Raw genomic sequence first — 13,565 nt, 5'->3', positions numbered from 1 at the left:
ATAATAAAGGCCACATACGAAAAACCCACAGCTAAGATCACCCTCAATGGGGAAAAACAGCATTTCTCCTAAGGTCAGGAATAGGACAAGGATGTCCACTCTTACTATTGTTATTCAACATAGTACTAGAAATCCTAGCCACAGCAATCAGACAACGAATAGAAATAAAAGGTACCCAAATCTGCAAGGAAGAAGTAAAACATTCACAATTTGCAGATGACACGATACTATATACAGAAAACCTAAAATATCCCACCAAAAAACTGCTGGGACTGATAAATGAATTCAGTAAAGGATACAAAATCAACATACAGAAATCTGTTGCATATGTATACACCAATAATGAAGCAGCAGAAAGAGAAATTAAGGAATCGATCCTATTTACAATTGTACCAAAAAAAAAAAAGATACCGAGGAGTAAACCTAACCAAAGAGGTGAAAGACTTGTACTCTGAAAACTATAAAACACTGATGAAAGAAATTGAAGGTGACACAAATGAATGGAAAGACATTCCATGCTCATGGATTGGAAAAACAAATATTGTTAAAATGTCCACACTACACTAGCAAACTACACTAATTTAATGCAATCCCTATCAAAATACCAACCACGTATTTCACAGAGCTAGAATCATCCTCAAATTTGCATGGAACCACAAAGGACCCCAAATAGCCAAAACAACCTTGAAAAAGAAAAGCAAAGCTGCAGGCATCACAATTCCATTCTTCAAGTTATATTACGAAGCTATAGTGATTAAAACATTATGGTACTGGCACAAAAATAGACACATAGATCAATAGAACAGAATAAAAACCCCAGAAATGAACCCACAATTATATGGTCAATCTTTGACAAAGCAGGAAAGACTATCCAATGGGGAAAAGACAATTTCTTCAACACATGGTGTTGGGAAAACTGAACAGCAACATGCAAAAGAATGAAACTGGACCACCCTCTTATGCCATACACAAAAATAAACTCAAAATGGATTAAAAAAACCTAAATCTGCACTGGCTATTATATAAAACTGATGAATCACAGACCTGTACCCCTGAAACAAATAAGACATTATATGTTAATTAATTGAATTTAAATTTAAAAAATATAAAAAATAAATAAATTAAAAAAAAAAAAAAAACCAACCAACACCTAAATGTGAGACCTGAAACCATAATACTCCTTGAAGAGAATACAGGCAGTAACTTCTTTTACATCAGTTGTTGCAACTTCTTCCTGGATATTTCTCATCTCCAGAGGCAAGGGAAACAAAAGCAGAAATAAACAATTGGGACTACATCAAAACAAAGAATTACTGCATAGTGAAGGAAGCAATCAACAAAAGTAAAAGGCAGCCTATGGAATGGGAGAAGATATTTGCAAATAACATATTCAATAAAGGGTAATATCCAAAATACATAGAGAATTTATAAAACTCAAAACTGAATAATCCAATTAAAAATGGGCAGAAGACATGAATAGACATTTTTCCAAAGAAGATGTACAGATGGCCAACATATACATGAAAAGATGCTCAACTGATCATCAGGAAATGGAAATCAAAACTACAATGAGCTATCACCTCATACCTATTAGAATGGCTAAAATCAACAACACAAAAAACAACAGGTGTTGGCAAGGATGTGAAAAAAGAGGAACCCTCCTGCACTGTTGGTAGCAATGCAAATTGGTGCATCCGCTGTGGAAAACAGTATGCAGATTCCTCAAAAAGTTAAAAATAGAGCTACCCTCTGATCCAGCAATTGCACTACTAGGTAAATACCCAGGAAAAGTATTTATGAAGAAGTTGAAAACAAAGTTTGAGAAAGATGAAATACCTTCCCAAGACCTTTTGCTTGAGGAGTTTAATTTTATTTTTTTTGTGTGTTAATAGTAAGTGAAAAGCCTCATTTCTTTTATTGTCTCCTCTCCTTCTCTGACCTAATTTGTTTTTGTACATAAGCATTGTAGGTAAAAAAAAAAAAAAAAAAAAAAAAAAAAAAAATTAAATTTGGGCGGGGAGACAGAAAACTGTGTTAAAAGGTAAACTGAAGCACTTACAATTTTTAAGAGTTTATTTAAGTATATACATCGATCTGAACCAGGCTGCACCAAACCCAAAGTGGTTAGGAGCGCCCTACTGCCCAGAACCAGGGGCAAGGTTTTTTATAAAGAAAACACTGAAGCAAACACTTTCTCAGATTTTAGTGTATTGACTGGAGTAGATTTTGGTTTGCTTAGGTAGCCTACCAAGACATTAGAGCCACCACCGTGTAATGGCCTCTTTGTTTAAATGCTTTAACAATTGATATTTAAATTATAAACATGGGTTGTTTATAAAGAGAAAAACAGCAGGGAAAAAAATCATTCCACTATGGATCCTCTTCCCCAATCCTGAAGAAATTTTATTTTGAAAATTGCTGTTGTATAATCGATGTGTTCATCCACTTCATTTGGATTTTCACCTAACTTTTAATATAGGTTAAAACAATAACGTGGGCACACTTCTTTATTAAATATTATAAAATAAAAATTTACAGATGGAACAGCCGGAACCCGTTGCCTCCCAGCTGTGTTAGCCCATTTAGGGAATAAAGGGGATGATGTCCACTTTCTACCCTAGAGGGAGCTTAAGTAGTTTTGGACAAATAAAAACATCCTAGACATTATCCAACCAAGGATTAAAATGTGTTGCTCACTGAATACAATGGCAACAACACATCATGTTCTCTTAAAAGGCTGTTCTCTTGAGTCTGTCTCAATCTAATATTCAAACATTAGAGTATACTGATTAAAAGAATTGGCTTTAGAGTCACCCAGACCTGAATTTAAAAACCAACAATACTGCTTTCAGGATATGTAAACTTGAACAAGTTACTTAGCATCTTTAAATTTGAGTTGTCTCATCTATAAAATGTAAATAAGAATAATACTTCATTGGAGTTGTGCAGAATAAAATACAATAATTATAAAACTGTTTAGCTCAGAGCCTCATGCACAGTAAATATTCAAATAACTATTAATTTTTGTTGTCATAATTAATAAAGGATGAGTCTTTTATTTACTGCCAGAATTGATTCCATTCTATATGAGCCTGTACTGTTTATGGGGAGAAATAGATACATGTATATTGGATCACCAGAAACTGCATAATGGTTTAGATACCTATGCTTAACTCAGTAATGGCTCTTCAAGGAACAATTAATTGTCCATATTCAGTTTTCTTCTCCAAGAGATATGCTGTCACACTAGCCAATGCTGGTCAACCTATCATATATATGGTACCTGGAAAGCCTATATTTCCTGCTCTTTGCTTCTTTTTTTCCCCTGGCTTCTATAATGAGGGCTTACTTCTAATAAGAAATGAATCAGTCTGAGATAGTCACTGTCATGTTTATTCTACTTGTGTTATGCTCATGTTAAATTCTTCATAGTGTTCTATCCAATATCTCTGTGGCATCTAAATCATGGGCTAATTATTTTATGAAACAATTTTTAATTAGATGTTTATTTGCACTGGATATTCTTTGTATCAGTAAAATAGGACTTCAGAGATAAATTTTAACACATTAGAAAAAACAGAGTCTGGAGATTTTGGCTATTCTGATCATCTACAAAGTATTCACCCTTGGTCTTTCTGAAAAAAAATTATGTGTGCCAAATAGTTGGCTTTTAAGTTATCAGATATGAAGATTTTAAAAGTTTGCATTAGAAATGAGCCTGCAATAGATATAAATGAGTGAAAATGTAGCTAATCCAAAATTTGTGGATTAAATTCAAATATGTTCTTATTTGCAAAATGAGAGCAGTAGTTTCTTTCAATTCAAAATACATATATCTTTAAGTATTAACAGACACTTTTAGGTTCACACAATTTTAAAGCTGGCTTACAAGGAACTTCAGGGACAACCTAATTTAATCCATTCATTTTGCAATAACATAGGTAAATCCAAGAGATTTATGAGAGATACCCAAGGTTACACAATGACTTTGAGGCAAAGCCGGAAATGTAATCAGGATCACCCAATTCTCAATTCTGTGTTTTTCCCATTATGCAATACTCACACTGAGAGGACAGAGATGGATGATCAAGATGTGTCAGAAAGGCCAGAGATTTCAAGAATTTCATGGTTCTCAGTCATCAATCTCACTTATTGCCAAACTTTTCAGGGGAGCTGGTACTATAGAAGCAGCATTTATACTCAAAAACGCCACCGGTAACCACAATTGATTTTCAGAAGGAATAGAAATAAAGATTACCCCCTGAATTATGCAGCCATTATCTAAGATCATTTAATATAATTTCAGTATTACCAGAACATGCCTTGGGTTACCAGAAAAGCTTGAGATCTAAATAAATTTTCTGTTAATCATATTATCTATCATCTTTTTCTCTTGAGACATTTACCTGAAAAAGTCAATGCTGTCAATATGAGAGAGCCATTATCTAATTAGCATGTGATCACTCAGATAATCAGACACTATAATAGTTTTTTCTGTATTCACTAGCAATGAGCTAAAAATGGTCCACCTTTTCTATCCATTATCTTAGAAAAGAAAATTTCGGGTATTTGATTTCTTTTTTTGATGTAAAATATTTCTTATTCTTTTGAAGAGCTATTTTGGGTTCATTCATGACTTCATAAAGAATACATATGGAAATTTGCATTTTTAATTGAAGTTGATAGTTAAAATATAATTATCCTTACCCAAATATTGTGTCTTTCTAATCCTTATTGTGCAACACAATACTCCATTAACTTAAATATATTTATGAAAATGCCATTCAGTTAAAAATATCCTGATTTGTAGTGTTTATAGAGAAAGATTCCTATAACCTAGAATACTCATTTCCTAAAATTCTGCATATCAGCCAGCCCTTCTGCATAGAATCTATATATTGATACATACATAGGTATATAGGTTTGCTTTTTTCTATAATTGTTAGTCCAATACCTCTTCAAATTATGTTTAAGAAATATTCCCCAATATTGGGGCGCCTGGGTGGCTCAGTTGTTAAGCATCTGCCTTCAGCTCAGGTCATGATCCTAGGGTCCTGGGATCGAGCCCCGCATCAGGCTCCCTGCTCAGCAGGAAGCCTGCTTCTCCCTCTCCCTCTCCCACTCCCCCTGCTTGTGTTCCCTCTCTCGCTGTGTCTCTCTCTATCAAATAAATAAATAAAATCTTAAAAAAAATATTCCCCAATATCAATGTAAAAAAGAGAATAAAAGGACTAAATGAAAACTGATTTACAATGGAGTGGTCAAACTTAATCTAAAAGATTAATAGAGAAATGAGAAATGGCCCTAGTTGAACAGAATGTACAAAACAAGAGAGAGACTGAAGCTCAGAAATAAATCATAGATTATTTGTAGCTCAGAAAAAGCCCACCCAGGGTCTCAAAGCATCCAACTAGCACAATTCAGAACAGAATAGTTTTCAATCCTTTTCCATATTTTCATTTATAGGAGACCTAGTTTAAGTTTTTTATTTCTAATATTTATCAATCTCTATTATAAGGAAAATGTTACTATTAACCTAACTCACATGAATTTATTATTTTTTCTGCTTTTTCGGCATTTCAATGAAAAATCTAATCACATTATTCATCTATATGATAACAGATAACTGAAAATCTTCCCTGTATTTAACTTGCCTAAAGAAAACTTTGTTAATTAATCTTTATTTATCTCAAACCCACTGAATGCAAGCATCTTTATGGAGGATGCTTCTCATTTATTAAAACTAAATGAATTTTTCTATAACTTATTAGATCTAACTGTTTTTATTTCACAGTATTAACATGTTAAATCTTCCAATAAAGCAAATATTTAAATAAGACCCTACTTAATGGCTGGGAATAATTGGAGACCTTTATCTGGATTCATTCATTTATTGCTTTGTTTGAAAATATTTACTGAAGGTCTACTATATACAGAATACTGTGGAAAAATATGGAGGTTGCAAATAGTAAAATATATTTCTTTGTATAATAAGCTAACAAATTAAAAAAATTCAAGTACGTACACAGAGAAGGAACTGAAGTGATTACAGCAGGAAAAGCAATCCTTCCTGAGATGACCAGTGAGCATCTTAAATACAGAGGAAGTTTAGGAAGAATTTCACAAAGTGGAAGTAAATGTTCCAGGTATACTAGGAAAAAATGTGTACGTTTAAACATATAGACAGGAATGATTACAGTTTGTATAGGTATAGATTACAGAGGAGGTAGGTTATAGAAAAAAGAAATTAGTCTGTTAGATTTCTATAAAAACATGAAAGGGTCTTCACCGACTATGATTTATCTAAATGTGAATTTTGTTGTTTTGTTTGTTTAAAACAATGTTCAGTTTTGATGAATTTTTTCAGTATCAATACTGAGATATTTCTTTAGTTCTTGAAAAATTTCAAGTATTATCTCTGATATTTCCTATAGTTTCCTATAGCTGTTCCTCCTAGAAATCCTCTTAGATAAAACTGAAGCTTCTCATTCTGTTCTCTAGTTCTTTCCACTTTCAAAACATGTCGTCTCTTTATTTCTCTCTGATATGTTCTGTGGTGCATCTTCATTCCCAAATTCTAGTAATTAATTTTCTCTTCAGGATTGTCTACTTGTCTACTACTTATTTCCTATAATGACATCTTTTTTTCAGACATTTTGTTTTCATTTCCAAGATTTTCAAAAGGAAAAGATTGTGTGTGCTTTGTCTTTACTGTCTTTACTAGAACCTCTAACTGACGTTTAAAATAAATTGTAAATTTGCCCTAGCCACTCTTATTTGGTCATTTCAAATGCTATAAAATTTACCTGGTTTGTCAAGTCACTATGAATTATTGCCCTGTCCTCTGATGTGTCACCAGCTATCTTCCTCGTTAGTTTTCTTTCTACATTGATGAGGCATGTTCTTTTTTTTTAATATATGAGAACATAACAACATCTAATAAACTGATTATGTTAAGTTTTTCAGCATGCCCCATACCACCTGAACGCGCCCGATCTCGTCCGATCTCGGAAGCTAAGCAGGGTCGGGCCTGGTTAGTACTTGGATGGGAGGCTGACATTTTAAAAGGCATTATACCTAGGTGTCTTTATTGAGTTTGTGTAGAAAATTAAATTAGAAAAGAAAAAACATCTAGATATCTTTACAGAGATTTCTTCTTCTCCAAAAAGATTAAGTAATTCTATGCTAGACACTGAACTCAAAAGCAGAGTTTAAAGAAAATGACATTGTATAAAATTTGCTTCAGTACAATCATATTCAATGACTCCTACTGTTGTGCCTTCCAACCTCTGCTCTTAAAAACAAGCCCTTAGAAGATCACTGCAACCTTAAATGATGTTGATTTTCTTCAGATTATGCTGTAACTTGACAGGAGCCAAAAGAAGGCCACACTGCAAATGATATATGTTGGTTACTAATGTGACCAACATTTCTGCTGGCATTCAGACACTTCTTGTCAAAGCTCTTAGACCAGATAATGCTTCCCTACTCCTTTAAAGAATCATCTGAAAACACTACCCAGAGTGCTATAGAAATCCCAGAATTGTTTATCTGTAGATAGGTCATGTCTTAGGGGAAAAAAAAACCCCAAAAAACAACAGTCTCTAGAAAGTTTTCTTTTTTAGTCTCTTGGTACTAAGGTGTATACACACACACACACACACACACACGCGTATTAGGTTAAGAAATTTAAATCTCATAACATTTTTTTTTTTGGTAGAGGAGTTTTTATTTATTTATTTGCTGGTTTTTACCTATGAAGTTTAAACTAATGCAAGCATACCAGAAGACCTGGTACTAGTTTTCTTTCTGTAAATTAAGATATAGCCAAAAAAAAAAAAAAGTTGGGTGGTGCAGGCAAGAAGGTAAGTTTCTCTCTAGTCCATGGGAAGCATTTAAAAACACTGGCATATATATTAATGTGTCAGGTTAATCATGTGTCCTTATTCTTGGTGTATGTTGAGATTTTAGCATTTATATCTACAGACTTTAATAAGCAAAATAGTCTGGGGCGCCTGGGTGGCTCAGTTGGTTAAGCGACTGCCTTCGGCTCAGGTCATGATCCTGGAGTCCCGGGATCGAGTCCCGCATCGGGCTCCCTGCTCGGCAGGGAGTCTGCTTCGTCCTCTGACACTATCCCCTCTCATGTGTTCTCTCTCTCTCATTCTCTCTCTCTCAAATAAATAAATAAAATCTTTAAAAAAAATAAGCAAAATAGTCAGAAAAAACAATAATTTTTAAACAAATGATTATTTAAAACTTCTTTACTACAAAAAGCCCTTACTTTCTAAGCTGACAGGACACATCTTTGATATTATAAAATCTTTTATAATATCAAAGATGAGAATTTGTTATTCAGAACTTCAAGCTTTCATAATGTTTTTAGCGTTAAGAATGTAAAATCTTTGATGGCAGCGCTACTCTCATTTATTTTGTATACCCAGCACACGGCTAGGGAAAGTTGGTGCAAAATAAGTGCCATTTGATAAATTGAATGAGGGCAATAAGCTTTTAGCTTTGCTTCATTATTCAAACATAAGTAAAAATGTTTAACGCTTATGTGTAATTTTAAGAAAAAGGCAAAAAAAAAAACACATGCCTGTATCATTCTAAGAGAGAATTAAGGAAACAGAAATAAAATTAATTGCCAATGAACTGGTACAAACTGAATTTTTCAGAAGGAATAATTAACTTACAGAAAGCTTACAGACATTTGAAAGAACATGCCACAAAACTGCATGTCATAGGATTATAAAAATAATAACATTTTATAGACAAATGAGCCTATAAGGAACTTTAGATATCTTCTAGTTCTGTTTCAAGCACCTGCAAGACTGAACCGTCACATAAATTGAGCATTGCTGAGAGGTCAAATTACACTTTGGGGAAGATAGACAGAGTGATGAATAATAATAATGATTGCACTTTACATTTATATAGCAATGTATACCATTTAATCTACTTTTATATCCATAGCTCTAGAGCAGAATGCAAAGATTTCATAATATCAAAATTATGATCTAGCTTACATCTATCTACACTTTGCAGCTTATATGCTTTCCATACTTGAGTACCTCCTTTTCCTGGAAATCCCAGGAATTTTCAATACTCAAACTAATGCATTACTCAAAAATCAGACCTATGGTATAGACAGTATCATCTCTGTAACTAAATATCATTTCTCGGGCGCCTGGGTGGCTCAGTTGGTTAAGCAACTGCCTTCGGCTCAGGTCATGATCCCGGAGTCCTGGGATGGAGTCCCACATCGGGCTCCCGGATCAGCAGGGAGCCTGCTTCTCCCTCTGACCCTATCCCCTCTCATGCTGTTTCTCTCGCTCTCTCTCAAATAAATAAATAAATAAAATCTTAAATAAATAAATAAATAAAATCATTTCTCAATATAAGCAGTGATCTCCAGATTGAAGTAGACATATTTGTACTGATTTTTTATAGTGATGGAAAACCAAAGCAAGTACCATTCAAAATTTCATGTCAAATATATTCCCTAATGTAGCTGAAAAGTCTGTATGATAATATAAAGACATTACTTTAAGACTTTTTTTCTGAAACTAGAAATACAATAGCAATTATTCTAATGCCTCTTTGCTTCTGCCCACTGTCAATATTCAAGCAATGTCTGCATGGTGACCACTCTGCATGCTGTGGTAAAAATTCCAGAAAGGAAAAGTTTGGGAGTTGAAAAGACTGACAAATAGTACTCTTCAATTTTAAGAATTTATCATTCCAGTAATTTTATACTGCTAATGCGTAGAAAATATTTTTCACCACGGAACACATTCATGATTACAAATAAAGTATCTACTATGTTGTTTTCACAAGACTTTCATTCCAATTAATGTGAAACACTTGGATATAAGTTAGTGAGACAAATTCTAAGCCTTCATGAAATTATTTTCAGTATTATCATTACTAATAACTACATTAAGTCTCTTTAATGCATATTTATTTAAAATATTTTCCTCACCAGTTTCCAGGATAGTCAATGATCTGAAAAAATATCATTTAAGACAATTTTGGTAGAAACAGAAAGTCTAAGAGAGTAAAAGGAGCATCCTCTATGGCGGAAGATCAATGGCTATTACAAATTTTATTTAATTGGATGCCATGCTTTTTGGAAAATAGGTAACTAGGGCAATGTATCAAGTTGCATAATTTCCTTTTTTTCCAGTGAAACCAGACCATGAAAACTTATGCTGTGGGGTGGGGAGAATGGAGACAGAAGGCCTTCTGCATTGCTGAAGACAAGGGTGGCGAGGATAATGATAGCTGCCCAATGAGTCTTCATATATCCACCAAAACAATCCACAGCTACCAGCCCCATTTCTTTCTTTTTTTTCTTTTTTTATTATTTTGTGAAGTTAACCAACATATAGTACGTCATTAGTTTTTGATGTAGTGCTCAACAATTCGTTAATAGCATATAACACCCAGTGCACCAGCACCATTTAAATGATACAAAAAAAAAAAAAACCCCACAAAAAACTAACAAAACATATTCTTAGCATGGCTAAAAGCCAAAGCACACCTAAAACCACCAATCAAATGTAATTGTTAAAACAAACATTAAAACCCGATAGGGTCCCTTTCATGATCTTGCCACAGACCTTTGCATTTAGTATACCAGACACTCTCCTTCCCACCAGAGACACCAGAGAGATTTCAGGATCACTGGTGGGAAGATCCTGCCACAATAAAAATCCATTCAAGGAAGCTTTGTCCCCAGGCACTAAGGGGACTCTCTTCTCATAATGGAAGGCACCAAGGTAGACAGGTAGCATAGGCACTGGCAGCCTCTTCATTACTCTGGATCTGAGTCTCCACTCCCCTGCCAAGAGACCAGACACTCTGTGGCTCGGCCTGGAAAACCCGTCCTGTCCTCTCAGGTAAAGCTAGCCGAGACCAGTGGAAGCCACAGTAGCACCACATAAATAAACTGGCAGATCAAAATAATACTGCAAATGTCTGAAAATTAAATTGCAGTTAGAACCGCAATCCAAAATGCAACCCAGGACCATGTGCTAAACCTAACCAAGGTGGCTTTTCGCTAAAATAAAACATGAACTTATGACCCAGAGTCTCTTAACATAAGACAAAACGTTCAGGATACAATTAAAAATCACTTATCATACCACGATCAAGAAAACCACAACTTTAACGAGAAAAGACAATCAAATGACACCAATACCAAGATGAATCAGATGTTGGAATTATCTGAAAAGGATTTTAAATCAGCTGCCATAAAATGTTTTGGCAATCAATTACAAATTCTCTTTAAATAGATGAAAAATTAAAAACAACCTCAGCAAAGAAGTAGAAGTTATTTTTAAAAAGAACCAAATGGGAATTATAGAACAGAGAAATATAATAAATGAAATTTGTAAAAGACGTGCTGAATAGATTTAATAGTAGAGTGAAGATGACAGGAGAGAATCAGCAAATTTGAGAACAGGTCAGAAGAATATAACCAATCTGAACAACAAAGAGAAAATGGACTGAAAAAAAAACCAAACCAACCTCACAGACCTATAGAACAATAATAAAAGCTCAACATTCCTATTATTAAAGGAGAGAAAAAGAATAGGCTGAAAGAATACAGGTGAAATATCCCCAAATTTGGAATCTACCTGTTTTCAAATTTTCATATACTTACTGGCTATTTGTAAGTCTTTGGGGAAAAAAAGTCTATTTCAGATCCTTTGCTCATTTTTAATCAGTTATTTATTAATATTTTTGTTAGTGAGTTGTATGTGTTCCTTATATATTTTGGATATTAACCCCTTGTCAGATATGATGTTTGCAGATGTTTTCTCCCAATCACAATACACAGATTAAGCACACTACCTTTCAAAATTGCAATGGTGTTTTTTCACTGAAATAGAAAAAACAATTGTAGGATTTACATGGAACCACAAAAGACCCTGAATAGACAAAGCAAATTGAAAAAGAACAAAGTTGAAGGCAATATACTTCCTGATTTCAAATTATATTGCAAATCTATGATAATCAAATCAGTATGGTATTGGCATAACAATGGACTCATAGACCAATAGAACAGAACAGAACAGAAATAAATCCAAACATAAACAGTCAACTAATTTTTTAAAACTTTCTAAAAGATTTTATTTATTTATTTGTGAGAGAACATGTGCATGCACATGAGCAGTGGAGGGGAGAGGTAGGGGGAGAGGGACAAGCACACTCCCCGCTGAGCAGGGAGCCCCATTCAGAGCTCCATACCAGGATCCCAAGGTCATGACCTGAGCTGAAGGAAGATGCCTAACCGACTGAGCTACCCAGGCACCCCAACAGTCAACTAATTTTTGACAAGAGTACCAAAGAATACACAATAGGGAAAGGATAAATAAATGGTCCTGGGAAAACTGGATATCCAGATATAAAAGAATGAAATTGGACCCTTCTTACACTATATACAAAAATTAACTCAAAGTGGATTAGACTCAAATATAAGACCTGAAACTGACGCAGGCCTGACTTCAGAAGTGCCCTGGTGGAGGAGCTCAACAGACCGGTCACAGGGTCATCGGTGAAAGCAGAGGGGAGAGTAGACACTGATCTGAGCTTAGGGTGCAACTTGAAACCTCTATGGCTCTGGAGGTCACATGGGAACTCGACAGAGCTGGGCATGAATCCTGAATGGTGGGGAAACTTGAAACCATCACAACCAAGAGGTGGGATTCCATGACACCCGCTCCTGAGGTGAGCAGCCCCCAGACCCCTTTGCCCCCATTAGGGAAGCCCCACTCAACCTGACTTGTCCCCGTGGAGTGAAGAGAGGCCCCACTTTTGAGTGTTGTGTGTCAATAACAGTGTTGTGTCACTGGTGGTCATGTTGATTAGTTGAAGAGAATAAAGGGAATAAGATTCCCCCCCCCAAAAAAAAGACCTGAAACTGTAAAACTCCTAGACAAAAACATACAACAAAACCTCCTTGACACTGGCCTTGTCAATTATGTTTTAGATATGACACCAAAAGCTTAGGTAACAAAAACAAAAATGAACAAGTGGGGCTACGTCGAAGTAAAAGCTTCTGCACAGCAAAGGAAACAACAAAATGAAAAGGTAACCTATGGACTGAATAGACATTTCACCATAGGGAACAGAAAGATGTCTAAATAAGTACATAAAAAGATGTTCAACATCATTAGCCATTAGGAAATACAAATTAATACATGATCAGGTAACTCTATATACCTGTGAGAATGGGTAAAGTAAAATTTAAAAAATACTAACAATACGTAATATTGGCAAAATTCAGAGCAACTGCAACTATCACACATGGCAATACAAAATGGTACAGACACTCTGAAGAACAGTTCCGCAGTTCCCTGTAAAGTTGAGCATACCCTTAACCACGTGACTGAGCAAGCACTCCTGGGTATTTACTCTAGATAAATGAAAGTTTATATGCACAGTAAAACCGTACACAAGTGTTCATAGAAGCATTATTTGTGAGAGCCAAAAGCTAGAAATAACCGAAATATCCTTCAAAAGGTGAACGGATAAGTTATGACATATCCACACAA

This window comes from Mirounga angustirostris, unplaced genomic scaffold (genome assembly GCF_029215605.1).
Source record: "Mirounga angustirostris isolate CCGP_5_RB_7025 unplaced genomic scaffold, mMirAng1.0.hap1 SCAF_8, whole genome shotgun sequence".
Taxonomy (NCBI): domain Eukaryota; kingdom Metazoa; phylum Chordata; class Mammalia; order Carnivora; family Phocidae; genus Mirounga; species Mirounga angustirostris.
This window is presented reverse-complemented; position numbering follows the sequence as displayed.